Genomic DNA, 17412 nt, shown 5'->3' with positions numbered 1-17412 from the left:
AGTTGGAGAAACAGACACCCGCGAGCCACCTTTATGCAAAAGAAGTTGCATGTCTGTCGGTGGAACCGGTCTCATGAACGTGGTCATGTAAGGTTGGTCCAGGCCTCTTCATCCAACAATACCGCCGAATCAAAATAAGACGTTGGTGGTAAGGAGTATGACTATTATCGCCCACAAATCTTTGTGTTCTACTCGTGCATATCATCTACGCATAGACCTGGCTCGGATGCCACTGTTGGGGAACGTAGCATGCAATTTCAAAAAAAAAAATTCCTATGATCACGCAAGATCTATCTAGGAGATGCATAGCAACGAGAGGGAGAGAGTGTGTCCACGTACCCTCGTAGACCGAAAGCGGAAGAGTTAAGTTAACGCGGTTGCTGTAGTCGAACGTCTTCATGATCCAACCGATCTAGTACCGAATGTACAACACCTCCGAGTTCAGCACACGTTCAGTTCGATGACGTCCCTCGAACTATTGATCCAGCAGAGTGTGGAGGGAGAGTTTCTTTAGCACGACGGCGCGGTGATGGTGCCAGTTGATGTGATCCGCGCAGGGCTTCGCCTAAGCACTACGACGCTATGACCGGAGTAGTAAACTGTGGAGGGGGCCACCGCACACGGCTAAGAGAATAACTATTGTACTAGTGGTGCCCCCTGCACCCGTATATAAAGGAGGGGGGAGGAGGACGGCGACAAAGGGGCGCGCCAAGGGGGGGAAGAGTCCTACTAGGACACCACTCCTAGTAGGATTCAACCCCCCTATTTTTCCTTCTTTCGGAGAGGGAAAAGGGGGAAGGAAGAGGAAGAGGAGAAGGAAAGGGGTCGTGCGCCCTCCCCTAGTCTAATTCGGACTCTCCATGGGAGGGGGCGCGGCCACCCCTTGTGGGCTGCCTCCCCTCTCTCCTATGGCCCATGTTGGCCCAACAATTTCCCGGGGGGGGGGGGGGGTCCGGTAACCCCTCAGTACTCCGGAAAAATTCCCGAACCACTCGAAACCATTCCGGTGTCCGAATACCATCTTCCAATATATCAATATTTACATCTCGACCATTTTGCGACTTCTCGTCATGTCTGTGATCTCATCCGGGACACTGAACTATCTTAGGACACCAAAACACATAACTCATAATACAAAACGTCATCAAACGTTAAGCGTCCGGACCCTACGGGTACGAGAACTATGTAGACATGACAAAGACACATCTCCGGTCAATAACCAATAGCGGAACCGTGATGCTCATATTGATTCCTACATATTCTACGAAGATCTTTATTGGTCAAACCGCAATAACAACATACGTTATTCCCTTTGTCATCGGTATGTTACTTGCCCGAGATTCGATTGTCGGTATCCTCATACCTAGTTCAATCTCGTTATCGGCAGATCTCTTTACTCGTTCTGTAATGCATCATCCTGTAACTAACTCATTAGTCACATTGCTTGCAAGGTTGATAGTGATGTGCATTACCGAGAGGGCCCAGAGATACTTCTCCGATACACGGAGTGACAAGTCCTAATCTTGATCTATGCCAACCCAACAAACACCTTTTGAGACACCTGTAGAGCATCTTTATAATCACCCAGTTATGTTGTGACGTTTGATAGCACACAAGGTGTTCCTCCGGTATTTGTGAGTTGCATAATCTCATAGTCAGAGGAATATGTATAAGTAATGAAGAAAGCAATAGCAATAAAACTTAACGATCATTATGCTAAGCTAACGGATGGGTCTTGTCCATCACATCATTCTCCTAATGATGTGATCCCGTTCATCAAATGACAACACATGTCTATGGTCAGGAAACTTAACCATCTTTGATTAACGCGCTAGTCTAGTAGAGGCATACTAGGGACACTTTGTTTTGTCTATATATTCACACATGTATCAAGTTTTCGGTTAATAAAATTCTAGCATGAATAATAAACATTTATTAAAAAAATTTGCGGGTGGATAAACATTTATCATGATATAAGCAAATATAAATAAATACTTTATTATTGCCTCTAGGGCATATTTCCTTCAAATGGAGCGTACCAACATTCAACACCTTAGAAACATTGTTACAAATATGACCCCCGCTTCCCGTTTTCTAATGATTTTGTAAAAACTAACTTAGTGAGAAACAACCTACACCTTACGAGACCGGCCTAGTATGAGTAGCTTCTCAGCTACCTCCATCATCGTTGGTCTTTGGTCTACCTCAAGGCTAAGGCAATCCATGATCATACCTGCTAGACTATCAAGAAGGTCCAAATCTTTTGTTATTGCAATTTCCTTGTCAAAAAACTCAGTCATTTTGTTCTGTCTCTTATGAGCTTCAAGAAAGCCCTTTACCAAGCTATTATTCTCAGAATGTATGGCCCTCCTCCTACTAATAAGCTCTAGGATCACAATTCCAAAACTATAGACATCACTTTTTCCAGTGAGTCGGCCTTCTTGTAGATATACTGGATCCATATAATTCATGTCGCCGATGACTTGTCCAGTGTGTTGCTTGTCTCTTTGAATCAACTTAGATATGCCGAAGTCTGAAATCTTGGGAACAAAGTTATCATCCAATAGTATATTTGCTGGTTTAACATCACCATGTAGAATTGTACTATTTGCTTTTGAGTGCATATAAGCTAGACCATCCGCTGATTGTGCAGCAATACTTAAACGTGTATCCAAGTTGAGAGCCACCTGTTTATTGTTGTTGTGAAGGATGTCAAGGAGGCTACCTTGTGAGATAAACTCGTAGACCAGCATGGGGGCATCAACTTCAAGGCAACAACCAATGAGCCTAACAATGTTCTTGTGAATGACTCTAGATTGGATGATGACTTCATTTGCAAATTGTTCACTCTCTAGCACACTACCATTAATCGCTTTATTGCAACTAATTTATTGTCAAGAAGGCCCTTGTAAACTTCACCAAAGTAACCTTTTCCAATTAAGTTACTACTCCTCAAAATTGGCTTGAGCTCCCCCTTTTTGAAAAGTTTAATGACATCTGCCTTCTCTAATGTAGGGCCACCATTCTTTTTGTAGAATTCTTTCGTCTTCTTTTTCTCTTTGTGAAGAATAATAAGAAATGATAGAACAGCCATGAGAAGAATACCGCCAATGGCACCTTGATGGACAAGAAACAAACTTGATTAGTACATATCACTAAGTTCGCATTTACAAATCTATCAGGTATGTTTAACATAATAAGTAAAAGGTTTCATTAGTTGATCTACTAAGAATCTAAAACAAGTTCCCACTAGAATTTCAGAAGAAAAATGGATCTAAATCAAGAATGGAAGGGGTTGAAACTCGGAGGGAAGTGTGCAGAAGATAATGGAAGCATGTACAGATTTTGTAAATTTTGACGAAGCTTACGGAAAAAATATCAACATCTATATGCTGTATTAATACGGATTCATCATAAATTATATTTTCATATAATATATATTTGGTATTGTAAATGTTATATTTTTTGGAATTTTTGTCTATAAACTTGGTGAAAATTTACAAAGTTTGACGTTGGAGAAAAAATTATGTGCTCTATAATTTGGTAAGGCAGGAGTAGCTCATACATTGCAGTCAGGTTATTTGTAGAAATTAAGCAGTATCCATCAAGTGATGTACACGCAGTGCACCTATCCAATACATGTTTCTATTTGCATACGGAATCAAGCTCCTTGTTGAAAACCATAACAGAAGGTGAATGATCTAGGTGACACAAATTTTGGTTTATAGTTTGGACTTCAGATCAACGTTTTTGGTGATGTGGCACACCCAAAGGGTTTTGATTCTAATAGAGAAGATTGTCACACGGGGTGCTGTGTACTGATGCGTACATAGTTACATGCATGTACACGCACATACAGTGGAGTTCAGTAGTAGCTTAGTACTTACCCACAGCCGCCTTGGCCGCTGGAGTGAATATATCTGAGCAGGTTCCCGCTTTGCCGTCGCCTTTCATTCCGAACTTGCACGGACAGTCATAACCTCCGAGCCTGTTTTTGCAGATCCCATCATTTGAGCAGCGATACACATGCGGGAGCTTGCATTCATCAATATCTGAAGCATCAACACTTCCGGGAGTTAACCAATGAGTTCAGCAATGATGTATATGTATGTCCCATGTATTTATGCATGCATGCATGTATGTACCTTGGCATCCGTGAGTGACGTAAGGGTTGCCAGCGTAATGGTCCCAGCACTTGCAGATATAGCCAGGAGTATGTGTTGAGTTGGCGCAAGAGCTGTTGCCGCTGATGCAGGCGTAGTCCGGAGGGGGTGGCTGTCCCTTGGCCGGACACGAAGTGTTCCCGGCGGCGAAATCGAGCGCGATTTGGACGCCCCGGGGGAACCTCTTAAGTAGCGTCCTATTGCCCATGTCTGGTGTAGACAAGTTGTACCATGACTTGTCCACCAGCATGGCATAGGAGCACGGATAGTCTTCCCACCGCTTGTTGGGGACCTCACCATTAATCGAAAAGCTTAACAAACTGCCTAGGTTGTTGTCCGGCGTGATGGTTGTCTCGCAGCAGCCCCTCCCCGTGCACGACCCGTTGGTCGGGGTCACCCTTGGCAAAAGATTTCGTGCACGAGCACTGCAAGGGAACATGACTGTAAACGGCCACCTCAGCGGAACGTAGATGAAAGTCACGAAAGCATCGGCTATCCAGCCGACGCCGACGAGAATATTACGCGTTGCCGACACGGTGAACAGGGTGTTGCGGAAGTCAATAGTGTGGACCACGGAGAAGGTCCTGTTGAGATTTGTGCTGCAGAGGTACGACACCGGGGCGTACACCCGTGCCTTGCTTGTGGCGACTGATATGCTCACAAGCTCGATCAACCAGAAGGACCAATCGCTACCGTTGTGGGAGTCGAGCGGCGATGACGACATCCTGATTATTCTACTTTCACCATCAAGGAAGGCGCGAGGGGGATAGGAGGAGTCCTTGCACAAGACCTCGAAGCAATGGCGGAAGCAGCCGGGGCCAATGCCGAAAGGGAAGGGGATGCTGATGTCGCCGCACTTGTCACGGCAACCTTGCTGCTGCTCAACCGCGGCGGCGAGGATGACTAGTTGGATTACTGGCAACAACAGCAGCAGTAGTGGGTGGGAATAGGATTGCGAACTGGGCGTGGTCATGGTGCTCTACTCTACTATTCTATTGGGCCTGGATGCAAGGTGAGCACCTTCCCTCCCTCCTTGATGCAAGGCGCTCTCCTCTATCGGGTATGGATGCAAAGGAATCGACTTACTTAGGCTGCACACCCTCCGTCTCTTAATATATATATAGACGGGATGACAAGTAAATGGGAAGAAATCATGGATGTAGATGCTTTTGAAGTTTGTGCGCTTGCAAGTTTTTAGTTTTTCTTTCTTTGCATTTTTATTTGCAGGTAGCATTTTGCTGTCACTATGGATACATCAAACATATTTTTTCTTTGGATTTTCTTGGCATTTAAATAAGTTATTTTTGGCACGCGGGAGCATGTGCTCATGGGAGTCAAATTGAATTTCCGATTGTCCCCACGCCAACATCTTTCCTCCTAGAAAAACAAGAATCAAGGAAGTACGGGGCACATGTTGCCGTGCCATTTGAATAAAGACAACCTGGTGGTGGAGGGTATGCTTGTACACGAGTTTCTATATCTAAATTTCTCATATGTAGTACACAAAAAAGGTAGGCATGATGTTTGAACCTAAATTGCCATAAACAAAAATCGAGATTTGACATTGCACGAGAAACGAAACTCACCATAACTTAAAATAGGGAGAAAAAGGTAGCAATGATCTTTGTACCGAAGTAGCATGCATGCTTTGCTTAATATAAAATTGACATGTGTTAAGTAATAAAATTGTCATAATTTAGTTAATAAATGTGCCATATCTTATGTAATAAATTGCCATGCTGTAATTAATAAAATTGTCATGCTTTTATTAATAAAATTTCCATGACCTATGTAAATAACATTGCCATGCTCTCTATAATAAATCTACGATATATCAAGCATTTTATATGTAGAGAAACTATCATAAAAAAGTTTCCATGATTCTACAAGGGTTAATGTATCACAGGACTACGGACTTCATTAAAAATGGATAATACGCAAAAAACATGACTAAGCTAAAACGTAAATTACCTACAAAAAGCCATGCAAATGTGTGTAAAATGTAAATGACCACTCATGAAAACATGGTACCATGGCAAGATATAGGAAAAGTTTGACATGTACAATATGGCAAGATATATGATGCCAACTCTCTGTGCAATACTCATGTAGGATGCCAACTCGAACATGTTTTTCATCACCACGAAGGTGATGCCGACGATGCTCGCAAACATCAATCTGGGACCAGTTGTTCGTGGCAGACAGAAGTAGTATTGCGACCAATAAGTAACTACTCCCTCCGTTCGGAATTACTTGTCTCGAAAATGGATGTATCGAGAACTAAATACATCTAGATACATCCATTTCTGCGACAAGTAATTCCGAACGGAGGGAGTATAATAAAGCGGGAAGCATTCCCCTTCTCCTTCTTTTGACTTTTTTTAACTTCTACTATTCAATTACATATAGCAGTACTGAACGGCGGTATTAACCAAGTTCTACTATTCAATTACATAGCATTAGTGATCAGTTGGGTTATACAGCAATTACGTATGAATTGTACCCCGTGCGTGAACAGTGTCTAGCGGTTAATGGTACCCTCGTGTGAACAATGTTTCTGAAGAAAAAAATACACCCTCTGTTAAAAAAAGCTAGCTTCTTTTACATATCATTTTTATCCTCCTCCATCCTCGTGGCCTTATATAGTGGTTTAAGATTTTTTTTTTAAATCTACCCACCATTTCTCTTCAACGGCGTACCGATGCAGAGTTGCCTCAACTGTCTCACTATCCTTTGCGGTGATGGTGTTGGCGAGGCACAAAATAGTAGACCAAAACTGTAAATTTGCATGAATAGTAACCCGTGAAAAAATAAGTCCTTGACCAATTACAATTCTTTTTTACAACACGACATCAGTGAACAGTGCACCAAAAATTACGGGAACAAAAACGAGAATAGTAACGAAATAAACCCAGAACTGTCCGAAACAATAGCCTAGATAAACCAAAACATTGAGGGATAATTGGTTTTATAACCTTAGTTGCGTCTTCGTCGTGAGGATTGCCCCTAGTTTCGGAAAACATATGGTCGTGCCCAACCCACTTTGGTCGTCTTGTGCTTTTACCCTTTGACTGTTTGACCATCACTTTGAAACCTTCATAACTAATTCATACTAAATCAGAAAAATGCAAATAAGAAATCAAAATGTTCGTTAAAACATCACTTGTATGTCAATGTCACTTGCATTCATGACAAAAGTGTTGGTAAGTGCCCATCTGAGTTTTAGCTTTTATGATACCACCATGAACAGTAATGTCTAAAAAAATTCAAAAAATTCAAAAAAAAAGTTGATGGCAAAGAAAGAAAAATGTTTTCAGTGCTTGCCAGGTGAAAGAAAAATGTTTTCAGTGCTTGCCAAGTTTCATCAGGGAATGACATTCGTGCACGTCGTTGCAAAAAAATAATCTATTTTCGAGTGTTGTGTTTTCAAAAGGAAGCACCTCAAATGTAATAAAAATTACATCAAGATTACAATATCACCGAACGACCGATGCGCCGTTGTTGCTAATTCACTACGGCTTGACCTTATTGATAACAACCGGAAAGTCTTCATGCACGTGCCTCTAAGGACAAGCTTCCTAGAGCCACGGCCGTCGCCGTTAACACCTTGAAAGATCTGAGGCAGCTAGCACCAAATCCTGCCTCAGCGCCTCGGAGCTCAGTCAATTACGCCTAGACGGATGAACTTGAAAAGGACCGTATCCAAAAAGACAAAGTAAAAAAGAAGAAGCATCACCACCTGTCCTGTGCGTTGCAGCTGCAAGGACTTATCATGCATGGTGTGGACGCGTCTTGTACGACGAGCCAGCCTAGGTACCTACAGTGCACACGGCGACTCAAGACTGCCGGCCAGCCTACGGCGGACAGAGACGTCGATGACCTTCGGGAACGCGCTCGTCCTCGTCGGTGCACTCCACATGCCGACCTCGATCTATCGCTGGTCGAACATGCATGTATGCCGGCATGTATGGTCGACTGACAGTCATGGTGTACGTGTGTTAGACTGTATTTACATGTGTATATTGTAATATTGTATACCACTTCATTATATATATATATGTGATAGACCACCCATAGAGGGTTGAGCCGGTTCCCCCCAAAGCCTATTGTCGTACATGGTATCACGCTAGGTTACGTCCGCTTCCGCCTAAAAACCCTAAACCGCCGCCGCCGCCGCTGCCGCCACCGCCGCCGCCGCCGCGCCCGCCGCCGCCGTCGCCCGACTGCTATGACGTCCGCCGCTGCATCCGGCTCCACCGCCACCGGTTTTCTGCCGGCCTCCCTCGCGGCACTTCTCTCGAGGCCGCTGGATGCCGCCTCCCTTCAGGCGCCGATTGGGACACGGAGCGTCGGCTCCCTCTTCGCGCTCCCGCCGGCTGCTACTTCGCCCGGGCAGGCGCTTGTGGCCCACACCACCGCCGCCCCGTCAACCGCGGCTGTCGCGCCCTCGGCCACTGCGCCGCTGGTGGCGGAGGACGTCGCGCTGGCAGGCTTCACGGCGTCAACCGCGGCCATCGCGTCCTCTGTCACCGCGCCGGCTGCCCCTCCGACTGTCTCCACAGTGTTCTCACCTCAGCCAGTCTCCTCGATGGGATCGCAACCGCCGCCGCCGTTTCACTTCGGCCATCTCATCACCATCAAGTTGTCGTCGGACAATTACATCTTCTGGCGCGCGCAGGTTCTTCCGCTTCTTGGGAGTCACTACCTGCTTGGCTATGTCGACGGCTCTCTCCCTTGCCCTTCTGCGCTGGTTGACAGCGTCATGGTCCGGTCTATAATCCGGCTCACCGTGTCTGGACAGGGCAGGATCAGGCGAACCTCTCCTCCATCCAGGGGTCGCTCTCTCCGGCCGTTGCTGGGCTTGTTGTCTTCGCCAAGACGTCCCACGAGGCATGGACTATTCTTGAGCGCTCGTTTGCGGCACAGTCGCAGGCTCGTGTATCTGGGCTCCGTCGCCAACTTGGGGAGTGTCAGAAGCTTGACTCCACCGCCACTGAGTTCTACAACAAAGTCAAGAGTCTCGCCGACACGCTGGCCTCCATTGGACAGCCCCTCACCGACTCCGAGTTCAACTCGTTTATCGTCAATGGTCTTGATGAGGAGTATGACACCCTAGTCGATATCATCAATGAGAGGGGCAACTCCACGCCCATGCCATCACACGAGGTCTTTTCACGCCTCCTGCTTACTGAGCAACGAGTCGAGACGCGCCGATCCAGGGGCAACGGCGCCCTCTCGGCAAACGCCGCCACCAAGGGTGGTCGCTCCTCTGCTTCATCCAGGGCTCCTTCGGGGCAGTCACCACCACCCGCCTCGGCCCCTCCTCCTACTGCGACGCTACCAGGGGCTGGCGGTCCACGTGTGTGCTAGCTTTGTGGTCGCGATGGGCACTGGGCCTCGAAGTGTCACAAGCGCTTCCAGCGGGGTTTTCTTGGTCTTGGCAATGACGGGAAGGATACACGCAACTTTGCTCGTCAGGTCGCCATGGCTGATCGTCCGCCGCCGCAGAAGCCACAGGGACACACTCAGTCCTACTCCATTGATCCCCACTGGTACATGGACTCTGGGGCGACAGAGCACCTGACCAGTGAGATGGGGAAGCTTCACACTCGTGAACCCTACCATGGCTCCGACAAGATCCACACCGCCAATGGAGCAGGTATGCACATCTCTCATATTGGTCAAGCATCACTTCTCACTAGACATGCCAATAGGAGTCTTCAACTTCGCAATGTTCTTCGAGTTCCATCTGTGACACGTAATCTTCTTTCAGTTCCTAAACTCACTCGTGATAATAATGTGCTTTGTGAATTTCATCCTTTTGATCTTTTTATTAAGGATCGGGGCACGAGGGACATTCTTCTTAGTGGGCGGCTCTGCCAAGGTCTCTATTGTCTGGAGCATCCTGGCGTCGCTCGCGTCTTCAGTGGAGTTCGGGTATCTCCGTCACAGTGGCATGCTCGTCTTGGTCACCCGGCCACACCTATTGTCCGGCATGTTTTGCGTCGTCATGAGCTTCCTAGTGTGTCTAGTAATAAAGATGTAGCAGTGTGTGATGCTTGTCAGCAGGGGAAGAGTCATCAACTTCCTTTTTCGGAGTCCAGTCGTGAGGTGAAACATCCTTTAGAACTTGTGTTTTCAGATGTATGGGGTCCTGCTCAGACTTCTGTTAGTGGTCATAATTATTATATCAGTTTTGTTGATGCTTACAGCCGCTTTACCTGGCTTTATCTTATCAAACGTAAATCTGATGTGTTTGACATTTTTGTTCAGTTCCAAAAACATGTTGAACGCCTTCTCAAGCACAAAATTGTTCATGTTCAGTCGGACTGGGGTGGCGAGTATCGCAACCTCAACTCGTTCTTTCAGTCGCTTGGGATCACTCACCGTTTAGCATGTCCACATACACATCAGCAGAATGGTTCAGTAGAACGTAAGCATCGTCACATTGTTGAAGCTGGTCTGACTCTTTTGGCCCATGCATCTGTTCCGTTTCGTTTTTGGAGTGATGCTTTCACCACTGCATGTTTTCTCATCAATCGTACTCCCACTCGTGTTTTGAATATGAAGACTCCCATTGAAGTTCTCCTTAATGAACAACCGGACTACACCTTTCTCAAGGTGTTTGGGTGTGCTTGCTGGCCCCATATCCGTCCATATAACAAGCGTAAGCTCGAGTTTCGTTCCAAGAAGTGTGTTTTTCTTGGTTATAGCTCTCTTCATAAAGGATACAAATGTCTTCATGTTCCCACTAATCGTGTCTACATCTCTCGGGATGTTGTGTTTGATGAGCATGTTTTTCCCTTTGCCAACCTCCCTGTGTCCACTACCGAGCCACCTGTCATGCATCCATCCTCTGTTGCTTCTGACCAATTTGATGATGTTGCATATTCTCCTCTATTGTTGCCTAACCATGGTGCGGGCACTGGTCGTGGGGCTCGTTTGGAGATTCTGGAAGTGCCATCTTCCTCTTCGTCGCCATCGCCTTCATCCTCGGCACCTTCTGTTGTGCATGAGGAGCACATGGCGCCCCTGCATGGCCTCGGTTTCCGTGCTCATGCACGGCCGATCGACGTCCTGGCCCGGTCGCCTCTGGCTTCTGGGCTGCCTTCGCCATCGTCGCGCCCTGCAACCCCGCCGACTGGGCCGGCCTCCTCGGTCCCCGTCTCGCCCAGGGCGTCAGGGCAGTCATCACCAGGCCTGGCCTCGCCCGCCCCTGCCTCGCCCAGGGTGTCTGGGCCCTTCTCACCAGGGCCGGCCTCGCCTGCTCTCGCCTCGCCAAGGCCGTCTGGGCCGGTGTCACCGGAGCTGGCCTCGCCCACCCTCGGTTTGCCCATGGCCTCTGAGCCCCTGTCGTCGGGCCAGTCTTCGCCATGCAGCCCGGAGTCGTCTGTTCCGAGCTCGCCTGAGGTGATTCCTGCATCTCCAGTGACCGTCACGTCTTCGTCACCTTCGCCTCCGCCGGCTCCTGCTGCTGCTCTACGTCCACATACGCGCAGTCAGAGTGGGATTTTTCAGCCTAAGCAACGTCACGATGGCACAGTTGCTTGGTTAGCGGCGTGCATGTCTGCTGCTCTCGCAGATCCATCCTCTGAGCCACGCATGTATCAAGCTGCTATGCGCATTCCTCATTGGAGAGAGGCCATGGAGCAGGAGTATCAAGCGCTTCTTCGCAATCAGACATGGACTCTTGTTCCTCCACAATCACGGGTAAATGTCATTGATTCCAAATGGGTTTTCAAAGTGAAGAGGCATTCTGATGGGTCCATTGAGCGCTATAAGGCTCGTCTGGTTGCTCGTGGTTTTCGACAGCGTTTTGGACTTGACTATGAAGACACCTTCAGTCCAGTGGTCAAGCCTACTACCATCAGACTTCGTCTCTCTCTGGCTGTTACTCGAGATTGGTTTCTTCGTCAGCTTGATGTTCAAAATGCTTTTCTTCATGGTGTCTTGGCGGAGGAGGTTTACATGCGCCAGCCTCCGGGTTTCTCTGATCCGGATCGCCCTGATCATCTCTGTCGTCTGTCCAAGGCAATTTATGGTCTGAAGCAGGCTCCTCGTGCTTGGCATGCTCGTCTTGCAATGGCTCTTCGTGCTCATGGTTTTGCATCATCAACTGCTGACTCCTCATTGTTTCTTCTTCAAAGGCCTGAGGTTACTATGTACTTGTTGGTCTATGTAGATGATATCATTTTGGTCAGCTCCTCTCAGTCGGCTGCTACTGCGCTTGTTCGCTCACTTGGTGCTGATTTTGCGGTCAAGGACCTTGGGAAGCTTCATTACTTTCTTGGTGTGGAGGTTTCTTTTCGTGCTGCTGGCCTTGTTATGACGCAGAAGAAGTACTCTCTGGATTTGTTGCAGCGAGCTGGGATGCTTAAGTGCAAACCGACGACTACACCCATGTCTACCACTGATAAGCTCAATGCTGTTGATGGTGTGCTTCTTTCTTCTTCTGATGCGACCGAGTACCGGAGTATTGTTGGTGGGCTCCAGTACTTGACGATCACGCGACCAGACATTTCCTATGCTGTTAACCGAGTCTGCCAGTATCTGCAGTCACCCCGTGACACTCATTGGTCTGCTGTTAAGCGGATTTTGCGCTATATTCGTTTCACGGTGGCTCATGGTTTGCATATTCGGCCGTCTGACTCTGGTTGTCTTTCAGCATATTCTGATGCAGACTGGGCTGGCAATCCGGATGACAGGCGATCCACGGGGGGTTATGCTGTCTTCTTTGGCTCTAACCTGATTGCCTGGAGTGCTCGGAAACAGGCTACTGTCTCGCGTAGCAGTACTGAGGCTGAGTATAAGGCTGTGGCCAATGCCACATCAGAGATTATCTGGGTACAGTCCTTGCTTCAGGAGTTAAGTATACCCCAATCACAGCCTCCTGTTCTTTGGTGTGATAACATCGGTGCTACATACCTTTCTGCAAATCCGGTATTCCATGCCCGAACGAAACACATTGATGTTGACTATCACTTTGTGCGTGAGCGTGTCTCTCAGAAGCAACTACAGATCAAGTTTATTTCTTCCAAGGATCAACTTGCTGACATCTTCACCAAGCCATTGCCTTTGCCACAGTTTGAGACTTGCAGGCGCAATCTTACCCTTCTAGATTCATTAGAAAGTGGCTAAGATTGAGGGAGGGTGTTAGACTGTATTTACATGTGTATATTGTAACGTTGTATACCACCTCATTATATATATATGTGATAGGCCACCCCTAGAGGGTTGAGCCGGTTCCCCCCAAAGCCTATTGTCTTACAACGTGTGGTTGTGCGCTGCGGTCTAGTACAATATTTGCGCGTGTTTGATCCGGCGTAACGACCACTCTTATCAACGTCGACGACGACCCCGGCCTAGACAGCTCAGCGATGGCGTGTTTGCACTGTCTTGGCGGATGGCAACATCGGCCTCCGCCGCGTGTTTCTTCCTCGTCAACGTCAACGACGACGAGCACAGAGCGACCACTATCTGGTTGCACTCTTCTCCCCCATCCAGATTCCTAGAAAAAATCATAGCGAGTGACTGGTATGTCCTTTCTCTTTCCTACTGCCCAAGATCCTCTCTTTCTACGACGCGTCGGACAGCTCGGGGGAACTTATACCATTGCTGGAATTACACCCTACGCCGACTGCTAGAAATACTTAGCAAAGCCTTTGCCGAGAATTATTTTTGGCAAAGAGTACCCGAAATACATGTCTCAGGCAAACAGAACTTTACCGAGAACAACCGCCGGGCACTCGGCAAACTGTTTGCCTAGAGCCAGATAGTGCGCCTCGGCAAAATAAAGCCGGTTCCCGGACAACAGGCAGAGAAGGCGGTTGCCAGGTGGCGCAGAAGATATAGACAGAAAATGTATGTATTTGTTTTCAATTACCGGGAATACATAAGAAACAACTTGACAACAGAAATGGCACACATTTTTTAGATCAACACTCGGAAATACACACTTTAACAAAAGCACACGCTCGGAAAAGGGGTCACCTGAGCGGTAGGACAGTCCTTTCCGAGGGCTCCTCTCGGAATAGAATGACACTCTAATAGTGCCATTCTGTTCCGAGCGCTGGCGCATGTCGGTAAATGTATCACTCCAGTAGTTCAATTATTTTTTGAGAGCATGCACTGCCATGTGCAACACGTGGGCCCACATTCCAGGTCGAAATGTTTCAGTCAATGGTGGGATCCCGAGCGGGACCACAAAGCTTAAAAAATTATCGAATAATTAAGAATGTTTCAGTGACAAGCGGCGGGTCTAACCGGTCCACCTGCCAGGTTAGAATGTTTCGGTGACAGGTGCTTTGCCAAGCGATTCTTCTTACCTCTTGTTAAAGACAACAGCAAGTCACGGAGTCGTCAGATGCAAATGGACATGCCATGTGCAGTTGCGGTGCCAGGATAAAAACCATGTGATGTCAAGCTTCACTAATAAAAACATTAGATCATAAACAGGAATAAAAACAGCGTACTTTATTACAAACCAACATATCTATGGCAGTAGTACTTTGCGACGATGCATACATTGATATGTATGCATAATAGCATCAGTACTAATAGACTGGAATACATCGGTTTCAACATAAGTTATGAGACAATGGTACAAGAAATCATCGCCTATTCTATTGCGCAAATCAGACTTGATATATTTCATTGCGGAAAATGATCTCTCAACTGTTGCCGTCGCCACTGGCAAGATCAATGCTAGCTTTACCAAAAGGAATACTAGAGGAAAGGTATTGTACTTCTTTGTCTCAACTAGTTTTCTGCAAAGATCACTAACGCCTTTCAAGTTGGAGAGTCTTGAATCATCACGAACATTTTCAAGGAAGTTATCAAGTTGGACACTAAGATATTCAATCTTGCTTTCACTCCCAAAATCATCTGGATACAAACGAGCCATTACTAACACTTTTTCTTTGTCAAAATTAGCAAACGAATCGGAAGGATCCAAAGAAGCCATCCCAAGAAGCAAGGTTGTGCTGCTTTCACTAAAGCGGTCATCAATCTCTACACGTAACATATCAATAACGGCGTACATCACACTTTGGTAGTAATTCTTATTTGATATGCCATCAGTCTGAACCTTACGCTTTGATTTCGATCCTCGGGGAATATGCATAGCATCCATATCAAAAAGTTCAATATCTTGTTCAATGCAAAAATCATTAACCTTTTTAATCATACCTTCCCAACCTTGGTTTCTCATTTCTTGTCGCCTTCTTTTGGTTGTGTGAAGATACGACACGGCATTCACAATGTCCTGATCATTCCTTTGCAAAGCAACGCTTAGATCATTAGTAATCCCAAGTATAGCCTTCATCAAGTGCATCATGAAAACAAAGTCAAATGTTTGAATAGCGTCCAGAACACCTTTTGCTTTAATCCTATCGAGAGCTTTGCTGGCGTTTTGTGCATTATCATCAACAACTTCAATAACCGAGGGGAACATAACAATCATATTCAAGAGAGAGCTGAAATGAGAACCCCAACGAGTATCCCCAGCTCGTTTAAGTCCAAGTTCTTGATTCAAACCTCTACCAGTTTCAAGTTCTCCATTCTGCAGTGCCGTCTGGACTCTTTTTGCTTGTTTCTCTCTAAGCATATCTCTATTCTTAAAAGAATTTCCCACTGTGGAGAGAAGAACACTCATCCACTCAAAAAGCCATACCACATCTTCATGGTTTTTTGCAACTGCAACTAGTGTGAGCTGAAGTTGATGAGCAAAACAATGGATGCTATGAGCAGACCTAGAATCTTCCATTACTAAAGTTTTCAAACCATTCAAATGCCCTTGCATATTACTAGCTCCGTCATAGCCTTGGCCACGAATTCGAGAAGGGCTAAGGTTATGTTTTTTAATCACTGCATAAATAGCTTGTTGGAGAGCAAGAGAAGTTGTTTGAGTAACATGAGAAAGGCCAATAACACGCTCCACTGAAAACCCCCTTTTGTCAACGTATCTTATAGCAAGAGCCATTTGTTCCTTGTGAGATACATCATGAGATTCATCAATCAATATAGCAAAGTATTCATCTCCTAGATCTTCTATGATTGCTTTGACTGTTTCTATCGCACAAGCTTTCACAATATCTTTCTGGATAGTCGAAGAAACCAACTTTAAATTCTGAGGAGCATTCTTCAAAGCAACAGAAGCCACATCAGGACAACGTGCAACATACCACTCATAAAAAGTTAGAAAATTCCCCTTCCTTAAAGAAGACTCTCTTTCATCATGACCTCGAAATGGCAAACCCAAAACAAGAAGCAACCTTGCAATATCTATTGACGCAATCAGCCGAGTTTGGTACTCTATATTGGATTTCTTTGTTCCCTTGTGTAAGACAGCTCCAATGGATTGCTTTTGGTTCATTAGATCATCACATCTCTTCATGTTATGATTATGAGTACTTGAAGGACCCCCAACATGAATATCCAATCTCTTTACATTATTCCAACTTTTCCACCCCTTTGTTGAAAATACATCTCCACCACCATGGCCTAGACTTCATTCTGAAACAAATAGCAACAAAGACAAAATGCTGCATTTTCCTTTGTACTATACTCCAACCAAGACTTGTGATCCTTGAACCACTCTTCATTAAAACGACGTTGAAGTCCACTGAAATCTGTTTGAAGGAAAGCATGTCCTGTTGGTTGGAACGGGCCTCTCAGGAGGTATGCTCTTCGCACATCATGACGTATTTTGGCACTGTACTGGAAAATTGGTATGCGATTTGCAGGATCCGGCGGAAGATTAGATGTATCAACTTCCTCTTTTTCTGTAGCTGGGCGCGACCTTGCATTGCTATTAATTAACACACGTTCCAAAGCAGCTCGAGCATCAATAGGAGTCTGTTCTTCCTCATTCGCAGGTGATTGCTGCTGTGTGGTATTTGCAACATTTGAGTTGGACTGCCACTTATTCACAAATTTATCCATTTATCAAGCGAATGACCTGACAAAATAAATCTATTGCTAAGAAAAGGGAAATATGCAATTCTTATTCTTAATAAAAATAATCTCCTACATCCTAAATCTTAATATTGCTAGTGAGAGAAAAACTGGAAAATAATGAACTGTATTGATGTTTTTGCACATTTTTCGATAAAGGGCGCTTTTATTATCTCAAAATGTCGCATCAAAGTGATACAAAGCATTAAGAGTATCACCCGACCTCTGCATAACTAGGATGCACAGAGCCAAACACCAGTAGTCTGATAAGTAGAAAGATAAAAGACCGACAATT

The 17412-nt window shown here is 45.9% G+C and overlaps 1 pseudogene; it reads right to left on the bottom strand.

The window, feature by feature from the left end:
- Nucleotides 1-2132: 2132 nt before the first annotated feature.
- On the bottom strand, nucleotides 2133-5136 carry LOC119314990 (annotated as a pseudogene).
- Nucleotides 5137-17412: the final 12276 nt, after the last annotated feature.

Source organism: Triticum dicoccoides, chromosome 1B, assembly GCF_002162155.2.
Source record: "Triticum dicoccoides isolate Atlit2015 ecotype Zavitan chromosome 1B, WEW_v2.0, whole genome shotgun sequence".
NCBI lineage: Eukaryota > Viridiplantae > Streptophyta > Magnoliopsida > Poales > Poaceae > Triticum > Triticum dicoccoides.
Note: the sequence above shows the minus strand (reverse complement) of the source record. Positions and strands in the feature narration are given on the sequence as shown.